Here is a 19,399-nt window from a genome sequence, read left to right as displayed (position 1 = left end):
CATCATTTCTTCAATGTCCCTGATTCCTTTCAACTGAGCCGTACGAGTACAGGGTCAGAGTACAGGAGGGAGACAGAGAACCTAGCGGCAAAGTGCAATGCCAACAATCTCTCCCTCAATGTCACCGAAACTAAGGAGCTTGTCATCACCTTCAGGAGACGGAGTGTTGTACATGCCCATGTCTGCATCAATGGTGCCGAGGTGGAGATAGTTGACAGCTTCAAATTCCCAGGTGTAAACATCACCAACAATCTGTCCTGGTCCACCCACGTCGACACTACCACCAAGAAAGCACAACAGCGCCTATACTTCCTCAGAAATTAAGGAAATTTGGCATGTCCACATTAACTCTGACAAATTTCGATAGATGCACCATAGAAAGCATCGTATGTGGCTGCATCACAGCCTGGTATGGCAACTGCTCGGCCCAGGACCGTAAGAAACTTTAGAGAGTCGTGAACACAGCCCAGTCCATCACATGAACCCGCCTCCCATCCATTGACTCTGTCTACGCCTCCTGCTGCCTTTGGAAAGCGGACAGCATAATCAAAGACCCCACTCTCCCGGGTTATTCTCTCTTCTAATCTCTTCCATCAGGCAAAAGATACAAAAGTTCGAGAACACACACCAATAGTTTCAAAGACAGCTTCTTCCCCGCTGTTACCAGACTCCTGAACGACCCTCTTATAGACTGAACTGATCTCTCCACGCATCTTCTCTACTGAGTAGTACTACACTCCGTATGCTTCACCCGATGTCGGTGCCTGTGTATTTACATTGTGTATTGATCGTATGTTCTATGTTTTCATGTATGTAACGATCCGTCTGGACTGGACGCGGATCAATACTTTTCACTGTACCTCGGGAGACAATAAATCAAATCCAAATCTAATCTAAATGTATTCTAACAATGCTTCATCAATGCAAAGCTGTTCCAACTCATGTTGGGAAGCGTGCTTTTTAAAAATATTTTTCACTCTGTACTTTCGAAAAAAGTTGTGCTCTGTAGTTGAAGTTCCCCATCCAACACAATCACTCTGAAAAGGCTGCTTTGACAGCACCTTCCAAAACCACAACTTCTACCACAAGATAGAAATACAAGGGCAGCAGTCACTTGAGACCACCACCTCCGCGCTGCACTCCAGGTCACACACCATCCTGACTTGAAAATATATCGGCTGTTGCTTCAGTATTGCTGAGTCAGAATCTTGCATCTCCCAGCCCTGCAATACTGTGGCAGCACCTTCCCTTACACGGGCTGCACTGGTTCAAGACGAAGGCCCGCCCTCTCAAATGTAACCAAGCGATGGACAATAAAATGGCCTTGCTCGCCATGCCCATATCTCAAAGTAGCAAATAGAAAGTATGCTGGGCACAAATTGCTGAGTTCGGTGAGGCAGTGAACTGTCCAGGACATGTTCAGAAATGAGGAAGTTTTAAGAAAAAAAGGAAGTCCAGGTTGGAGAGGTTGTGGGCCAACACATCAAGGAAGGTCAGTGACCCGGACGATTGAGTGGGCACACAAGATCATATAATCATAGAATTTACAGTGCAGAAGGAGGCCATTCAGCCCATTGAGTCTGCACCGGCCCTTGGAAAGAGCACCCTACCTAAGCCCCACATCTCCACCCTGTCCCCTTAAGCTCCATAACCCAACCTAACCTTTTTGGATACTAAGGGCAATTTAGAATGGCCAATCCACCTAACCTGCACATTTTGGACTGTGGGAGGAAACTGGAGCACCCGGAGGAAACCTATGCACACACAGGGAGAACATGCAGACTCCACACAGACAGTGACCCAAGCCGGGCATCAAATCTGGGATGCTGGAGCTGTGAAGCAACTGGGCTAACCACTATGCTTCCGTGCTGCCCTAACTACTGTCATGTGAGAGTACCTTTAAGAAATGGGTGTTTAAGAAATGTAACTTTAAGAAATGATGTCAGAGTGTGGGTGGAGCTGGGCTGTCTGTCAGCTTTTTACTTTTGTTTTAGGCTGTTTGCTGCAGGGTGTGTTTTAGTTTCCTTTTCAGAGCTGGATATCTGCAGTCACAGCCAGAAGGGGTATTAGTCTCTCTCTCTGTAATGTAAAAACTGTAAATCGATCCTTTGGTGATTTAAAACTAATAACTGCTCTCAGAAGTGACTTTAACCTGATGTTCTTCTGTTAAAAGTTTTTTTTTTAAAGTCTTATGGATGTTAAAAGGACAGCTCAGAGATTACTTCGTGTTGTATTCTTTGGGGGTTGTATTTGAATTAATGGTTGCTAAGATGTTGACTGTATGTTTTAAAAAGGTTAACTTGAGTTCATAGAATAAACATTGTTTTGCTTTAAACAATACTTTTCCATTTCTGCTGTTCCACACCTGTAGAGTGGGCCGTGTGCTCCCCATACCACAACCTATTAAAAGTTGTGGGTCACATGAAGTCCATGATACACTTTGGGATTCTCTAAACCCTGGCCCATAACAAATTGGGGGCTCGAGGAGGATAAAAGTCTATCTATTGGATTGGCTTAGTGAACTTAAAGACAGTGAGGGGTGAGCATATTGTGGTTGCTTTTCAGGTGTGGTATTCTAGCTTAAGTAGGGAGTGTGTTGTGGACAATGGCTCTTTCAGAGGCACAGAAGTTTTTGGGGGTGGAGACGGTCACACGCAGTACCTTACGGACTGAGACTAAAAGCAGACTGTTAGATTTGGCAAAAACATTGCAGTTAACATGACAAAATGTGAAAAGGTGAGGTAATTATGGCAGTGGCTAAGCATTTAAAGTTGCCTGAGATACAGTTTGACTCATTGGAAATGGCATAAATTCAGTTATGAATTAAACAAATGAGAAATAATTAAAGCAGCTTGAATACGAAAGAGATAGAGAGGAAAAAGAAAGAGAAAGGGAGATACAGATCAGGGAAAAAGATAAAGAGAGAGAGTTTGAACTTGAGACAATGGCCATGAAACATGACAGTCAGTTAAAATTGGCAGGCGTAAAGGGAAACGTAAAGGGATGATAGTGATGAGGATAGTGAGAAAGAGCGTCATGGTCGAAGGCTTGGTGGGGATCAATTGAAATACGTCCAAGCATTGCCAAGGTTTGATGAGAAGGAGGTAGAAGCCTTTTTCATTTCATTTGAGAAGGTAGCTAAACAAATGAAATGGCCACAGGACATGTGGGTATTATTGATTCAAACAAAGCTGGTAGGTAGGGCTAGTGAAGTGTTTACATCACTATCTGAGGAGGTATCTGAGTCATATGAGGAGGTGACAAAATCCATCTTAAGTGCATATGAGCTAGTGCCTGAAGCCTACAGACAAAGATTTAGAAATTTAAGGAAAGAATTTGGTCAAACATACATGTAGTTTGAAAGGATCAAACAGAGTAATTTTGATCGGTGGATAAGGGTTTTGAAAATAGGCCAAATGTATGAAGCTCTCAGAGAAATTATACTTTTGGAGTATTTTAAAAGTTCAATTCCTGATGTAGTGAGAATTCATGTGGAAGAGCAGAGGGTTAAAACTGCGAGAATAGCAGCAGAAATGGCAGATGATTATGAATTAGTTCATGAATCAAAGTTTGGTTTCCAACATCAGTTTCAACCTGTGAGGGATAGAAACTGGGGACATGAGAAATACTCTCAAGTGGTGAAGGTAAAGGTGATCTGATGGGAGATAATAAGGAGAGTGTACCTCAGATTAAAAAAGAAATCCAGGAGGGTGGAAAAGAAATGAAAAGTTTCAAATGTTTTCACTGTAATAAACTGGGCCATGTAAAGTCACAGTGTTGGTGGTTGAAGAAAAGCACTGGGAAAGCTGATGTGGTAAAACAGGATAAGACAGTGGGTGGTTAAAGTAAGTTAAAGTGGTAAAGGAAAGCCCAAGTGAAGCGAAGGAGGTGCAAAAGATTGTACAGCCTGATCAAGAGGTGATTGATAAGAAGGTGCCAGCTGTCTTTAAAGAATTTACTTGTGTGGGTAAAGTTTACTCATGTGTCTCAGGAGGAGCAGGTAAAGAAGTCACAATTTTAAGAGATACAGGAGCTAGTCAATCTTTAATGGTAAGAGATGAGGAGTTATGTAGTTTGGGTCGAATGTTGCCAGAAAAGGTGGTGATATGTGGAATTCAGGGAGAGAGGAGTAATGTTGGAAAGTCCAGTGAAGATTGGTGAAGTGGTAGTAGGAGTAATAGAGAAACGATCTTGTCCAGGAATACAGTTCACCTTGGGTAATGGTATAGCTGGATCGCAGGTAGGAGTGATGCCTACTGTGGTTGATAAGCCAGGGGAAAATCAGACAACTGAAGTGTTGAAGGACGAATATCCTGTGATTTTTTCGGATTGTGTAGTAACAAGGTCGCAAAGTCACAGGTTAAGATAAGAGGAGAAATCAAAGAGTGAAGATGAAGTTGAAGTGCAATTATCAGAAACGATTTTTTTTAAAAATATATATTTTATTGAAATTTTTTCCAAACAACAATTTTTCCCTCTTACAAAGCAAACGAACAATAACAAAACAGAAATTTTTAACAATACACAGGTAACAAAACCCCATTGTCTATTGACCTAAACTAAACTAACCCCCCCCCCCTCCCCCTCCCCCCCCCACCCCCCCCCCCCCCTCCCCCTGGGTTGCTGCTGCTGGTCATCTGTCTTCCCTCTAACGTTCCCCTAGGTAGTCGAGAAATGGCTGCCACCGCCTGGTGAACCCTTGAGCCGATCCTCTCAGGGCAAACTTTATCTGCTCCAGTTTAATGAACCCCGCCATATCATTTACCCAGGCCTCCAGTCCGGGGGGTTTCGCCTCCTTCCACATGAGTAGGGTCCTGCGCCGGGCTACTAGGGACGCAAAGGCCACGACATCGGCCTCTTTCGCCTCCTGCACTCCCGGCTCTTCCGCAACTCCAAATAGAGCTAACCCCCAGCCTGGTTTGACCCAGGCCTTCACCACCTGCGAAATCACTCCCGTCACTCCCTTCCAATACCCTTCCAGTGCCGGGCACGCCCAAAACATATGTGCGTGGTTTGCCGGGCTCCCGCCACACCTCCCACATTTGTCCTCCACTCCAAAGAACCTGCTCAATCTTGCCCCCGTTATGTGTGCTCTATGTAGCACCTTAAATTGAATCAGGCTAAGCCTGGTGCATGAGGAAGAGGAATTTACCCTGCTTAGGGCATCAGCCCACATACCCTCCTCTATCTCCTCCCCTAATTCTTCTTCCCACTTTCCTTTTAGTTCGCCCACCGATTCCTCCCCCTCTTCCCTCATCTCTCGATAAATCTCTGACACCTTGCCCTCTCCGACCGGGGCAACTTATACTTTTCCTCCAATGCTCCCAAGCTCGCAAAAGTCCCATCTATAAATAAATCTCCCACCTCCCTAATTCCCAACTGGTACCAGCTCTGAAATCCTCCATCCATTCTTCCTGGGGCGAACCTATGGTTGTTCCTGATAGGGGACCCCACCAGGGCTCCCCGCACCCCTCTCTGTCGCCTCCACTGTCCCCAGATATTCAATGTTGCCGTCACCACCGGGTTTGTGGTCAACTTTTTAGGTGAGAACGGTAGCGGCGCCGTCACCAGCGCCTCTAAACTCGTCCCTTTACAGGACTTTCTCTCCAGTCTTTTCCACGCCGCTCCCTCACCCTCCATCATCCATCTACGTATCATTGCCACATTGGCGGCCCAATAGTAATCACCCAAGTTCGGTAGTGCCAGTCCTCCTCTGTCCCTACTACGCTGAAGGAACCCCCTCCTTACTCTCGGAACTTTCCCTGCCCACACGAAGCTCGTGATGCTCCTATCTATTTTATTAAAAAAGGTCTTGGTGATTAGTGTAGGGAGACATTGAAATACAAATAAGAACCTCGGGAGGACCATCATCTTAATTGCTTGCACCCTGCCCGCCAGCGATAGAGGCTGCATGTCCCACCTCTTGAAGTCCTCCTCCATTTGTTCTACCAGCCGTGTCAGATTAAGTCTGTGTAAGGTTTCCCAGCTCCTAGCGATCTGAATCCCCAGGTATCGGATGTTTCTTTCCACTTTCCTTAGCGGTAAGCCTTCTATCTCTCTACTCTGGTCCCCTGGATGTATCACAAATAATTCACTCTTCCCCATGTTTAGCCTATACCCCGAGAATTCCCCGAACCCCCTCAAAATTCGCATAACCTCTATCATCCCCCCCGCTGGGTCCGACACGTATAACAATAGGTCATCTGCGTATAACGAGACTCGGCGTTCTTCTCCCCCTCTAATCACCCCTCTCCATTTCCTGGAGTCTCTCAACGCCATGGCCAGAGGTTCAATTGCCAACGCGAACAACAATGGAGGCAGCGGGCATCCCTGTCTTGTTCCCCTATATAATCGGAAATACTCCGATCTATGTCGACCTGTAACTACGCTTGCCGTTGGAGCCCCATAAAGAAGTCTAACCCAGCTAATAAACCCGTTCCCGAACCCAAACCTCCTTAACACTTCCCATAAATACTCCCACTCCACCCTATCAAATGCCTTCTCTGCGTCCATTGCCGCCACTATCTCTGCCTCCCCCTCCACTGGGGGCATCATTATCACCCCTAATAGTCGTCGCACGTTAACATTCAGTTGTCTCCCTTTTACGAACCCTGTCTGGTCTTCGTGCACCACCCCCGGGACACAGTCCTCTATCCTCGATGCCAGTAATTTTGCCAGCAATTTGGCGTCCACATTCAATAGTGAAATAGGTCTATAGGACCCGCACTGCAACGGATCTTTGTCCCTCTTCAAAATTAGCGATATCGTCGCCTCCGACATCGTCGGGGGTAGAGTCCCCCATTCCCTGGCCTCATTGAACGTCCTCGCCATCAACGGGGCCAACAAGTCCACATATATTTTCTGTAATATTCCACCGGGAACCTGTCTGGCCCCGGGGCCTTCCCTGCTTGCATGCTTCCCAGTCCCTTAATGACCTCGTCCACCTCAATCGGCGCCCCCAGGCCTGCCACCTCCTGCTCCTCCACTTTCGGGAACCTCAATTGGTCCAGGAACTGCCGCATCCCCTCCTCTCCCTCTGGGGGTTGAGACCTATACAGTTCCTCATAGAAGGTCTTGAACACCTCATTTATCTTTCCTGCCCTTCGCACCGTGTCTCCCCTTTCGTCTCTAATTCCTCCTATCTCCCTCGCTGCTGCCCTCTTTCGCAATTGATGCGCCAACAGGCGACTAGCCTTTTCCCCATACTCATACCTCCTCCCCTGTGCCTTCCTCCACAGTACCTCCGCCTTTCTGGTGGTCAGAAGGTCAAACTCCGTCTGGAGTCATCTCCTCTCCCTGTACAATTCCTCCTCCGGGGTCTCTGCAAATTCCCTGTCCACCCTTAAAATCTCCCGCAGTAATCTTTCCCTTTCCTTGGCCTCTGTTTTCCTTTTGTGGGCCCTAATAGAGATCAGCTCTCCTCTGACAACCGCTTTTAATGCTTCCCAGACGACTCCCACAGGGACCTCGCCGTCGTCATTGACCTCCAGGTATCTCTCAATACACCCCCGCACTCTTGCACACACTCCCTCATCCGCCATCAGTCCCACATCTAATCGCCAGAGTGTTCTCTGCTCCCTGTCCTCTCCTACTTCCAGGTCCACCCAATGTGGGACATGATCCGAAACCGCTATGGCTGAGTACTCAGCTTCTTCCACCCTAGAGATCAACGACCTTCCCAACACAAAAAAATCTATCCGGGAGTACACTTTATGGACATGGGAGAAGAAGGAAAACTCCCTAGCCCTAGGTCTAAGAAATCGCCATGGATCCACTCCCTCCATTTGGTCCATAAACCCCTTAAGTACCTTGGCCGCTGCCGGCCTTCTTCCTGTCCTTGAGCTGGATCTATCTAGCCCCAGGTCCAGCACCGTATTAAAGTCCTCTCCTAAAATCAAGTTTCCTGCCTCCAGGTCCGGTATACGCCCCAGCATCCGTCTCATGAATCCCGCATCGTCCCAATTTGGGGCATACACATTAACCAACACGACCTCCATTCCCTCCAGCCTACCACTCACCATTACATATCTACCTCCGCTATCTGCTACGATGTTCTTTGCTTCACCAAAATGGCCACCCCTCTGTTCTTTGCGTCCAGTCCTGAGTGGAACACCTGTCCCACCCATCCTTTCCTTAGCCTAACTTGGTCCGCCACCTTTAGGTGCGTCTCTTGGAGCATAACCACGTCTGCCCTTAGTCCTTTCAAATGCTCGAGCACTCGGGCCCTTTTTATCGGTCCGTTCAGGCCTCTCACGTTCCACGTGATCAGCCTCACTAGGGGGCTACCTGCCTCCCTCCCATGTCGACTAGCCATTACCTTCTCTAGGCCAGTCCCATATCCCGCCTCCGCGCTCCCGCTCGCTCCCCCAGCGTCGCATACCATCCCCGCCCACCCACTCTTTAGCCATTTCCTTTTGGATTTCCGCAGCAGCAACCCAGTTGTCCCCCTCCCCCTCCCCCTCCCCACCTCCCCCCCCCCCCGACCCCCCCCCCCCGCTAGATCCCTATCTAGCATGATTGCTCCCCCCATATCACTTCCGTAAGTCAGCTGACTTCAACTGACCTCGGCTACTCCTGCTCACTCCTCGACCCCCACCCCCCCCCCCCCCCCCCCCATGAGGGGGAACTCCCATCCGCCTTGCGCCTGTCTTCCCGCCTTATTCTTTCTGGCGCGGGAACATCCCTTTACCTGACCCTCCTCTTATGGCGCAGCTCCCTTTCCCCTCCCCCTCTCCTTCCCCATTCTCCGACTATGTCCCGTCTTTCCCCCCGCACCGGCGCCCACATTTCCCCAGTGTCTCCCCCCTTCCCTGTTTACTTCTCAATTAACTTCCACCGTAACATTAACAAAAACAATAACAATAACATTTCCTGCAGCATCAGTCCCTCAGTTCCGGTCCAATTTCTCTTCTTTGATGAAGGACCATGCTTCCTCCGCCGTCTCGAAATAATAGTGTCTCTCCTGATACATGACCCATAGTCTTGCCGGCTGCAGCATCCCAAACTTCACCTTCCTTTTATGCAACACCTCTTTGGCTCGGTTGAAGCTCGCCCTCCTTCTCGCCACCTCCGCACTCCAATCCTGGTATACCCGTACCACTGCATTCTCCCATCTGCTACTCCGCACCTTTTTAGCCCATCTCAGGACCTCTTCTCTGACCTTAAGGCGGTAAAATCGCACGATTATCGCCCTCGGTGGTTCTCCCGCTTTTGGTCTTCTCGCCGGAATCCGATTTGCCCACTCCACCTCCATGGGGCCCGCAGGGGCCTCAGCACCCATCAGTGAGCTCAGCATCTTACTTGCGTACTCTCCACAGTCCACTCCTTCCACACCCTCAGGGAGACCTAGTATCCGAAGGTTCTTCCTTCGCGCTCCGTTTTCTAGGGCCTCGATCCTTTCAGTACACTTTTTATGAAGTGCCTCGTGCGTCTGAGTCTTAACCGCCAGGCTCAGGATCTCGTCCTCAATATCTGTCACCTTCTGCTCCACCACGCGGAGCTCAGTCTCCTGGGTCTTCAATGTCTCCTTGAGCCCCTCAATTGCCTGTAGCATCGGGGTCAGCACCTCCCTCTTCAGCAGCTCCACGCACCGTCTCACGATTTCATCCTGCTCAGGCCCCCATGTCGCCTGCGCTTTCTCCGCCGCCATCTTGTACTTCTCTCTTTCTGATCCTTTGGTCGACGATTCCTCGCGCTGCAGCCGCCGCCGCCGGTTTTTTCCTCCTTCGTTTGGGGGGGACTCCCTTCTCACACACCCCACACCGGGTTGCGTCGTCGAAAAATTCCCCGTTGGGGCTCTTAAAAGAGCCCGAAGGTCCGTCGGAGCTGGAGCCGCCGAAACGTGCGGCTAGCTAGGCATCACCGCAACCAGAAGTCCCTTCAGTGGCCTTGATGAGATCTTTTCACAGTTGTTCCCTCTGCTGCTAGTATTCACCTTTGATACAGGCCCTCAGGTCAGCTTGCAGCTTTAAGCTTGCCCTTCCCCCGCCTGCATGCTGGAAGAGGCCCTGTTTATCCTGCAGTTGCAGCCAAATCTTTTACTGTTTCTGCCGTGTATGGCAACCAAGAGACATACCCTTCCTGGGGGACACTGTCGGGGGAATATTGCAGCCTTCTTCCCACACCGGGAAATGGCAAACAAATGCCGTGGGGGCCCTGTAACGAGCCCAAAAGTCCGTTCCAAGCAGGAGCTACCGAATATGCGACCTAGCTCTGCATAGCCGCACCCGGAAGTCATCAGAAACGATTTTTGATCAAATGGTTGAAAAAGAACAAGAACAGGTGGAGGATGAGGCGGATATTTTTAGTTCAGGAAAATTGGCGGAGTTATAACAGAAAGATGTAGAAATAAAATGGATGTATCAGAAAGCATACATGGAAGAGGAATCTGAGTGTATACCAGAGTGTTATTACCGTAAAAGTAATGTCTTGATGAGAAAATGGAGACCTTTACATATGCAGGCGGATGAAAAGTGGGCAGAAGTTCATCAAGTAGTATTGCCGGTAGGGTATAGAAGGAGGTGTTGCGAGTAGCACATGAGGTACCAGTGGGAGGTCATTTGGGAATAAGGAAAACTCAAGTTAAAATACAAAAATATTTTTATTGGCCTGGACTACATAAAGATGTAGTTAAATTTTGTCGATCATGTCACACATGTCAAGTGATAGGGAAACCTCAAGCAGTGATAAAACCAGTGCCCTTAATACCCATTCCAGCATTTGAGGAACCTTTTACAAGGGTCCTAATTGATTGCGTAGGACCGCTTCCTAAAACAAAAAGTGGGAATCAATGTCTTTTGACTATAATGGATGTGTCGACTGGGTTTCCAGAGGCCATTCCAGCACATAATATTACAGCTAAAAAGATTGTGGAGGAGTTACTTAAATTCTTTACTAGATATAGATTACCTACAGAAATACAATCGGATCAACGATCAAATTTTACCTCAAGGTTATTCAAAGAAGTTATGGATAGCTTAGGAATAAAACAATTTTAATCAACTGCGTACCATCCAGAATTGCAGGGAGCATTAGAAAGCTGGTTTCAGACATTAAAGATAATGTTAAGGGCTTATTGCCACAATTATCCAGAGAATTTGGATAAAGGAATTCCATTCGTATTGTTTGCAATTAGGGATGCACCTAATGAGTCAACCAAATTCAGTCCTTTTGAACTAATATTTGGTCATGAGGTAAGAGGACCATTTAAATTGATTAAGGGAAAATTGATGAGTGAGAAATCGAACTTACATTATTGGATTACGTGTTAAACTTTAGGGAATGATTAAATAGAGCAGGACAAGATGCTAGACAACATTTAAAAGTTGCACAAAATGTGATGAAACGGGTAGCGGACAAGAAATCCAAAGTTCGTAGTTTTGCCAGTGGAGATAAAGTTTTAGTGTTGTTACCAGTGGAAGATGTGCCTTTAAAAGCTAGGTTTTGTGGACCGTATCAGATTGAAAGGAAATTAAGTGAGGTCAATTACGTGGTAAAAACACTGGATAGAAGGAATACTCACCGAGTGTGTCATGTGAATATGCTTAAAAGGTATTTTTGAAAGGGAAGGAGAGAAAAAGGAGGAGGTTTTAATGATTCTAACTCAAGTGACAAATCAAATCCAGATGACTGTGAATTTGATATACTTCAGATTAAATTGGAAAATGAGGATGTTCTTAAAAATTGGGATAAATTGTTGAGTTACCTTCCAGAGGAAAAATGGACTGACCTGAAAGAGTTCATAGATTATCATAGAATTTACAGTGTAGAAGGAGGCCATTCAGCCCATCGAGTCTGTACCGGCTCTTGGAAAGAGCACCCTACCCAAGGTCAACACCGCCACCCCATCCCCACAACCCAGTAACCCCACCCAACACTAAGGGCAATTTTGGACACTAAGGGCAATTTATCATGGCCAATCCACCTAACCTGCACATCTTTGGACTGTGGGAGGAAACCGGAGCACCCGGAGGAAACCCACGCACACACGGGGAGGATGTGCAGACTCCGCACAGACAGTGACCCAAGCCAGAATCGAACCTGGGACCCTGGAGCTGTGAAGCAATTGTGCTATCCACAAGGCTACCATGCTGCCCCGAGTTATTGATATCACATGGGCAAGTTTGTGAAGATAAATTGGGAAGTCCTAAAATGGCTATACATGATGTAGATGTGGGAAATGCTGTTCCAATCAAACAACATCCACATAGACTTAACCCTTTAAAATTGGCACAGGTTAACAAAGAGATTGAGAGTTTGCTTAAAAATGGCATAATTGAAGTGGGTTGCAGCCAATGGAGCTCACCCATCGTGATGGTACCAAAACCGGACAGTACCCAACGGTTGTGTGTGGACTATAAAAAGGTGAATGCAGTTACAAGAACGGACTCTTATCCTATCCCACGTTTGGAGGATTGCATTGAGAAAGTGGGACAATCAGCTTTTATTTCCAAACTGGATTTGCTTAAATGTTACTGGTAGGTACCTTTATCCGAAAGGGAGCCGGAGATTTCAGCTTTTGTGACTCCAGATGGTATATACCAATTCAAAGTTATGCCATTTGGCTTGAAAACCGCCCCAGCCACATTTCAACGGTTAACTAAGAAAGTTGTTTCAGGATTACCCAATTGTGCAGTATACATCGACGACCTGGTAATTTTCAGCCAGACATGAAAGAACATTTGAAACATCTGATGGAGTTATTCGATCGACTTCAAGTGGCGTGTTTGGTGATAAATCTAGCCAAAAGTGAATTTGGAAAAGCCCAAGTCATTTTCCTTGGCCATACAATCGGACACGATCGACTGGTCCCAAGGGATGTGAAAACAAAAGTTATTGGGGAGTTTCCGATACCCTCGACCCAACGGGAAATAATGCGATTTCTTGGTATGAGTGGATTTTACCGGAAATTTGTACTGAATTTCAACAGTGTGGTCGCTCCACTGACGGACTTGCTCAAGAAGCGTAACAAATTCCAGTGGACAGCGGAGTGTCAACAGGCATTTGACGGCCTGAAGGTTGTGTTAACCACTGCTCCTGTGTTAGTCATCCCAGATTATACCAAACCCTTCAAAGTGGCTGTTGATGCGAGTGATGTGGGCCTAGGTGCGGTGCTTCTACAAGATGACAATGAAGGGCTAGAGCGGCCTATGGGTTATTTTTCAAAGAAATTGAATTCTCACCAGGAAAAGTATTCAATGATTGAGAAGGAGACGTTGAGTTTGGTGCTAGCTTTGCAACATTTTCACATTTATGTGACCAGCAATCCGTTCTGACACCATTATATATACTGATCATAATCCATTGACGTTTTTGAAGCGATTCTGCAAGGCTGTTTCGTTGGAGTTTATTGTTACAGCCATTTTATTTAAAAATAGTACATGTGGCAGGATGGGAAACGTGATAGCCGATGCTTTGTCACGAATGTGATGAACGGAAGCAGGTTCAGTTGGAGGAAGAAGAACGAAAAAAATGGACTATATTATTATACCTGTTTGCGTGTGTTGTTTTTTTGAAACAAAAAAGTATATTTACTGTGTGCATTTCTTAAAGGGTCGTGAAAAGGTGAAAAATGAAACCACCTTGAAGTTGATGGTTTATTTTTTTCTTGGAGGGAGGTGTCATGTGAGAGTACCTATAAGAAATGGGTGTTTAAGAAATGTACCTTTAAGAAATGGGTGTTTATCAGTGATGTCAGAGTGTGGATGGAGCTGGGCTGTCTGTCAGCTTTTTACTTTCATTTTAGGCTGTTTGCTGCAGGGTGAGTTTTAGTTTCCTTTTCAGAGCTGGATAGCTGCAGTCACAGCCAGAAGGGGTATTAGTCTCTCTCTGTAATCTAAAAACTGTAAATCGATCCTTCGGTGATTTAAAACTAATAACTGCTCTCAGTAGTGACTTTAACCTGATGTGCTTCTGTTAAAAGTTTTTTTTTAAAAGACTTATGGATGTTAAAAGGACAGCTTAAGGATTACTTAGTGTTGTATTCTTTGAGGGTTATATTTGAATTAATGGTTGCTGAGATGTTCACTGTATGTTTTAAAAAGGTGAACTTGAGTTCATAGAATAAACATTGTTTTGCTTTAAACAATACTTTTCCATTTCTGCTGTACCACACCTGTAGTGTGGGCCGTGTGCTCCCCATACCACAATCTATTAAAAGTTGTGGGTAAGGTGAACTCCATGATACACTTTGGGGTTCTCTAAACCCTGGCCCATAACATTACATGTGCTTTTGGAATGAGATGGAATTGAGGGGTTGATTTACCAAAAAAGCCCAGGATCTTTGGCCTAATCTGTGCTCCTCCTTCACCCCCTCCCTGTCAATGTTATTCAACCATTCTTTTCAGCGGAGAATGTATTGACAACTTTATTCAAAACTAACTAATGTGTTACTTATATCTCTGTTTACATTTCTGATGGTTTTGCTTCATCGGGAACGCTGATAGTATCGGGAGTAACTTGGGAAGAATAACTAGCCCCTGCCACATGGGACATAGAGGCATAGCCACAGGTCAAAGTTGACAGACTCCACAGGGTTAAGAATTTAACCTCCTGAGCCATAACCCAGCTCCCACATATCAGTGAATCAATTTTAGGTCTAAAAGAGAAAGCGAAAACACAAAAAAATAAGCAAAAAAAAGCCCACAGATGATGATCACTCGGTTGAATTGGCTTCAGAATATCCTCGGAATGGGCAGGTCATATGACAGGCAGCTCCCTCTTCTCTGACATACAGCACAATTATTTAAATTGCCACTCACTTCCCTGAAAGTCAAAAGGCTACTTTGGGATAATTATGCTCAGTTTATCTGGTTTCCGACACTCTCAGCCCTCAGCCCTGATATCGCAAAAGTGTTGGACAATGTCAGGAAATGACTGATCGGCAAATAGGCTGGGTCCCTTGCAGCTGAGGCTGAGCAACAGCTCTGGAAAGCAGGAACGTCGCACTGGACCACACAAGTCAACTCTGGAAGCTATCATTGAAATTTGTGTGATATATTTTTGCTCCTGAACATTCCATATCATTGGATGTAAACTGGACTTGTGGAAGGCTGAACAAGACCAATAAAGTGATTTAAGCAGAGGTAAGTGAATTCCTGTCAGGGAAATCTCAGCAGAGTGGTGGGGGGGGGGGGGGGGGGGGGGGGGGGGGTGGGGGGTGGAGGGTTTTAATCATCCTCCGCGGGCAGGGAACTAACTTGACACTTGACCTGGGAAAGCTGAGAGAGTTTTTCTCTGTATCTAACCCCGTGGTTGTATCTGTCCTGGGAGTGTTTGATGGGGACAGTGCAAAGGGAGCTTTACTCTGTATCTAACCCCGTGCTGTACCTGTCCTGGGAGTGTTTGATGGGGACAGTGTAGAGGAAGCTTTACGCTGTATCTAACCCCATGGTTGTATCTGTCCTGGGAGTATTTGATTGGGATAGTGTGGAGGGAGCTTTACTCTGTATCTAACCCTGTGCTGTACCTGTCCTGGGAGTGTTTGATTGGGACAGTGTAGAGGGAGCTTTACTCTGTATCTAACCCCGTGCTGTACCAGTCCTGGGAGTGTTTGATGGGGACAGTGTAGAGGGAGCTTTACTCTGTATCTAACCCTGTGCTGTACCTGTCCTGGGAGTGTTTGATGGGGACAGTGTGGAGGGAGTATTACTCTGTATCTAACCCTGTGCTGTACCTGTCCTGGGAGTGTTTGATGGGGACAGTGTTGAGGGAGCTTTACTCTGTATCTAACCCCGTGCTGTACCTGTCCTGGGAGTGTTTGATGGGGACAGTGTAGAGGGAGCTTTACTCTGTATCTAACCCCGTGCAGTACTTGTCCTGGAAGTGTTTGATTGGGACAGTGTAGAGGGAGCTTTACTCTGTATCTAATCCCGTGCTGTACCTGTCTGGGAGTATTTGATAGGGACAGTGTAGAGGGAGCTTTACTCTATATCTAACCCCATGCTGTATCTGTCCTGGGAATGTTTGATGGGGTCAGTGTACCTGGAAGATAGAACATACAGTGCAGAAGGAGGCCATTCAGCCCATGGAGTCTGCACCGAGCCACTTAAACCCTCCCTTCCACCCTATCTCCGTAACCCAATAACCCCTCCTAAACTTTTTTGGCCACTCAGGGCAATTTAGCATGGCCAATCCACCTAACCTGCACCTCTTTGGACTGTGGGAGGAAACCGGAGCACCCGGAGGAAACCCACGCAGATACGGGGAGAACGTGCAGACTCCGCACAGACAGTGACCCAGCAGGGAATCGAACCTGGGACCCTGGCGCTGTGAAGCCACAGTGCTAATCACTTGTGCTACCGTGTAGCGGAAGCTTTACTCGGTATCTAACCCTGTGCTGTACCTGTCCTGGGAGTGTTTGATGGGGACAGTGTAGAGGGAGCTTTACTCTGTATCTAACCCTGTGCTGTACCTGTCCTGGGAGTGTTTGATGGGGGACCGTGTAGCGGGAGCTTTGCTGTGTATCTAACCCTTTGCTGTACCTGTCCTGGGAGTGTTTTATGGGGACAGTGTAGCGGGAGCTTTACTCTGTATCTAATCCCGTGCTGTACCTGTCCTGGGAGTGTTTGATGAGGGCAGTGTAGAGGGAGCTTTACTCTGTATCTAACCCTGTGCTGTACCTGTCCTGGGAGTGTTTGATGGGGACCGTGTAGCGGGAGCTTTACTCTGTATCTAACCCCGTGCTGTACCTGTCCTGGGAGTGTTTGATGGGGACAGTGTAGAGGGAGCTTTACTCTGTATCTAACCCCGTGCTGTACCTGTCCTGAGAAATATATACTGGGATTGTCTCTCCATGCCTTAGATACAATCACAGTGTTACGATATTTACTGAGAACAAGTTCACTTCAGAAAGGAATCATTCCCCTCGCTTTCTGAAATGGAAGGTGTGTATCTCCTGAGCACCCTGTTTGAACCTTAAAAGGAAGCGGTTTCCCTTGAATGAATTGATTTAACGATCAGCTGCATTGAAGATGAGTCGCTTTCGTATGTGGAGTAGTTTCCTCGATTTTACCTGGTAATCCCATCCCTTGCTAGCTCCAATGCGTGGCGGGCAAGGATCTGAACGGCACAGATTCTTTTCTTTATTAAAGATGAATGTGTCTCCTATTTAATATGTGAGAGCTGCACTCTGCTGCACACTATTACTTGAGACCTTGTTTTTCATATCTGAGTGAGCAGACATGTTAAATTATGCAATGAAGCCATTGGATCAACAAAGGCAGCTGAAAAGATTCTCAAAAATTGTTTTTCGTATTTTCTCCGATCTACTGACTGCTCATTCGAGGTTGGTGCTTTTAATATAACATCCTTCGTTGTCATTGTCCTGATATCATTTCCCACGCCTCCTGTATCTCTCATCTTCTCCAGTCAGCCATACAATCTCCTGGGTCATGCACTCCTCAAATTCTGATCTCTTATGTATTCCGAAATTTATTGGACAAACGTTTGCCAGCACGGTCTTCTGCTGCCTTGGCCTCTAGCTTTGGTATTAACCATTCACACGTCTCTACATTCCTCTCGTTCTCCTGCTCCTTAAACCTACCCCTTTGGCCAAACCTTTTGTTCATCTGTCCTAACATCTCCCTTTGTGATTCAGCACCAAGATTTGTTTAATATTACCCCTTAAGAGGGGCATTTTACGGTGTTGAAGTCACCCTAGCACAGTATCACAGTGCGTAGCACTGTTGCTTCACAGCTCCAGCGTCCTAGATTTGATTCCCGGCTTGGGTCACTGCCTGTGTGGAGTCTGCACGTTCTCCCCGTGTGTGCGTGGGTTTCCTCCCACAGTCCAAAGATGTGCAGGTTAGGTGGATTGGCCATGATAAATTGCCCTTAGTGTCCAAAAAGGCTAGGTGGGGTCACTGGGTTACGGGGATAGGGTGGAGGCGTGGGCTTAAGTAATTTGCAAACTCAATGGGCCCAATGGCCTCCTTCGACATTGTAAATTCTATGATATAAATGCAAGTTGTTATTGCTGGTTTTATTCTGCCTATTTGATTGGTCTTTTGCCAACCATTGTTCTCACATGGTCCAGTCAGATGCGAGCTTACGATGCAAAAACTTCTTGTTCAAAAGTCTGACACCCAAGGGAGGCACCTGAGGTGTGACAAACAGAAGAACCGTTTGTACTGGCAGGGAGGTTGATAAGCAGAGGACAGAAATCTTGTGACAATCAGCAAAAGAACCAAAGGATGGTTGTTCTTTTCAAGCATTGGTTTGTTGTTGGTCTGGAAGGCTCTGCTTCAAAGAGCAGTGGAAGCAGATCCAACAGGAACTTTCAAAAGAGAATTGGACGCAGAGTCACAGAGGTAAAAAAAAAAAATCACACGGCAAAGAAGGAGGCCCTTCAGTCCACTGTAACTGTGCCGGTTCTCTGAACGAGCTAACCAATTGGACCCACTCCTCCTAAGCACTCCCCATTGCCCTGCAAATACTCATTGAGGCAAAAGAACCCAAGGGGCAAGGAGTTGTTATGTTCCAAATGCCTGAAAGGGCCGTGGAGGAGATTAGAGGCAACTTTCATGAAGGAATTGGATGAAGAAGTGGAAGGGAAAAAAATTGTGGTCTTCGGGGGGGGGTAAGAACAGGGGATAATTAGATAGCCCCTCAAATGTGTCGACAAGGGTGTGATGGGCTGAATGGCTCCTTCTGTGCTTCTAGCCTCAGCCTGCCATTTTTTAATGAGGTGAGAGAAACAGATTTGAAGAATAGTGAAATACTCCCTGTATTTTTTTATCCTTTCAAATGAAATTAAATGAAAATCGCTCATTGCCACAAGTAGGCTTCAAATGAAGTTACTGTGAAAAGCCCCTGTTCGGGGAGGCTGGTATGGGAATTGAACCGTGCGGCTGGCCTGCCTTGGTCGGCTTTAAAAGCCAGCTATTTAGCCCTGTGCTAAACCAGCCCCGAATGGGAGGAGGGTGTCGATGGCTGGGCCCAGCAATTATTGCCCATCCCTCGTTGCCCCTGACAAGGTGGTGGTGAGCCGCCTTCTTGAACCGCTGCAGTCCATGTGGTGTAGGTACACCCACTGTGTTGTTAGGGAGGGAGTTCCAGGAGGTTGACCCAACGCCCTCAATGTGTTGTACACTGGAGTGTGTGGGACAGAATCCTACTTTTTGGTTCCAAAGAGAAGCACAGCAAACAAAACGTTAACCCGCTCACCTGCAGGACTATTGCCCTAGATCCGAAAGTTCGCATTATGGGAGTACTGCGTTGTTTATATTCCATACAATGACACATTTAGGGCAGCACGGTAGCATTGTGGATAGCACAATTGCTTCACAGCTCCAGGGTCCCCAGTTCGATTCCCGGCTTGGGTCACTGTCTGTGTGGAGTCTGCACATCCTTCCCATGTGTGCGTGGGTTTCCTCCGGGTGCTCCGGTTTCCTCCCACAGT

General features: G+C 46.8%; 1 protein-coding gene across 1 annotated transcript in view; it reads left to right on the top strand.

The window, feature by feature from the left end:
* The first annotated feature begins 14,793 nt into the window (after positions 1-14,793).
* LOC140430358 (cadherin-5-like) overlaps positions 14,794-19,399 on the top strand; it is a 76,165-nt gene continuing 71,559 nt past the window's right edge. Inside the window, exon 1 of the mRNA XM_072517818.1 lies at positions 14,794-15,083. The gene's annotated coding sequence lies outside the window, so the exon portion shown is untranslated. The remainder of the gene's footprint in view (positions 15,084-19,399) is intronic.

Source organism: Scyliorhinus torazame, chromosome 10 (genome assembly GCF_047496885.1).
Source record: "Scyliorhinus torazame isolate Kashiwa2021f chromosome 10, sScyTor2.1, whole genome shotgun sequence".
Taxonomy (NCBI): domain Eukaryota; kingdom Metazoa; phylum Chordata; class Chondrichthyes; order Carcharhiniformes; family Scyliorhinidae; genus Scyliorhinus; species Scyliorhinus torazame.
This window is presented reverse-complemented; position numbering and strand designations above follow the sequence as displayed.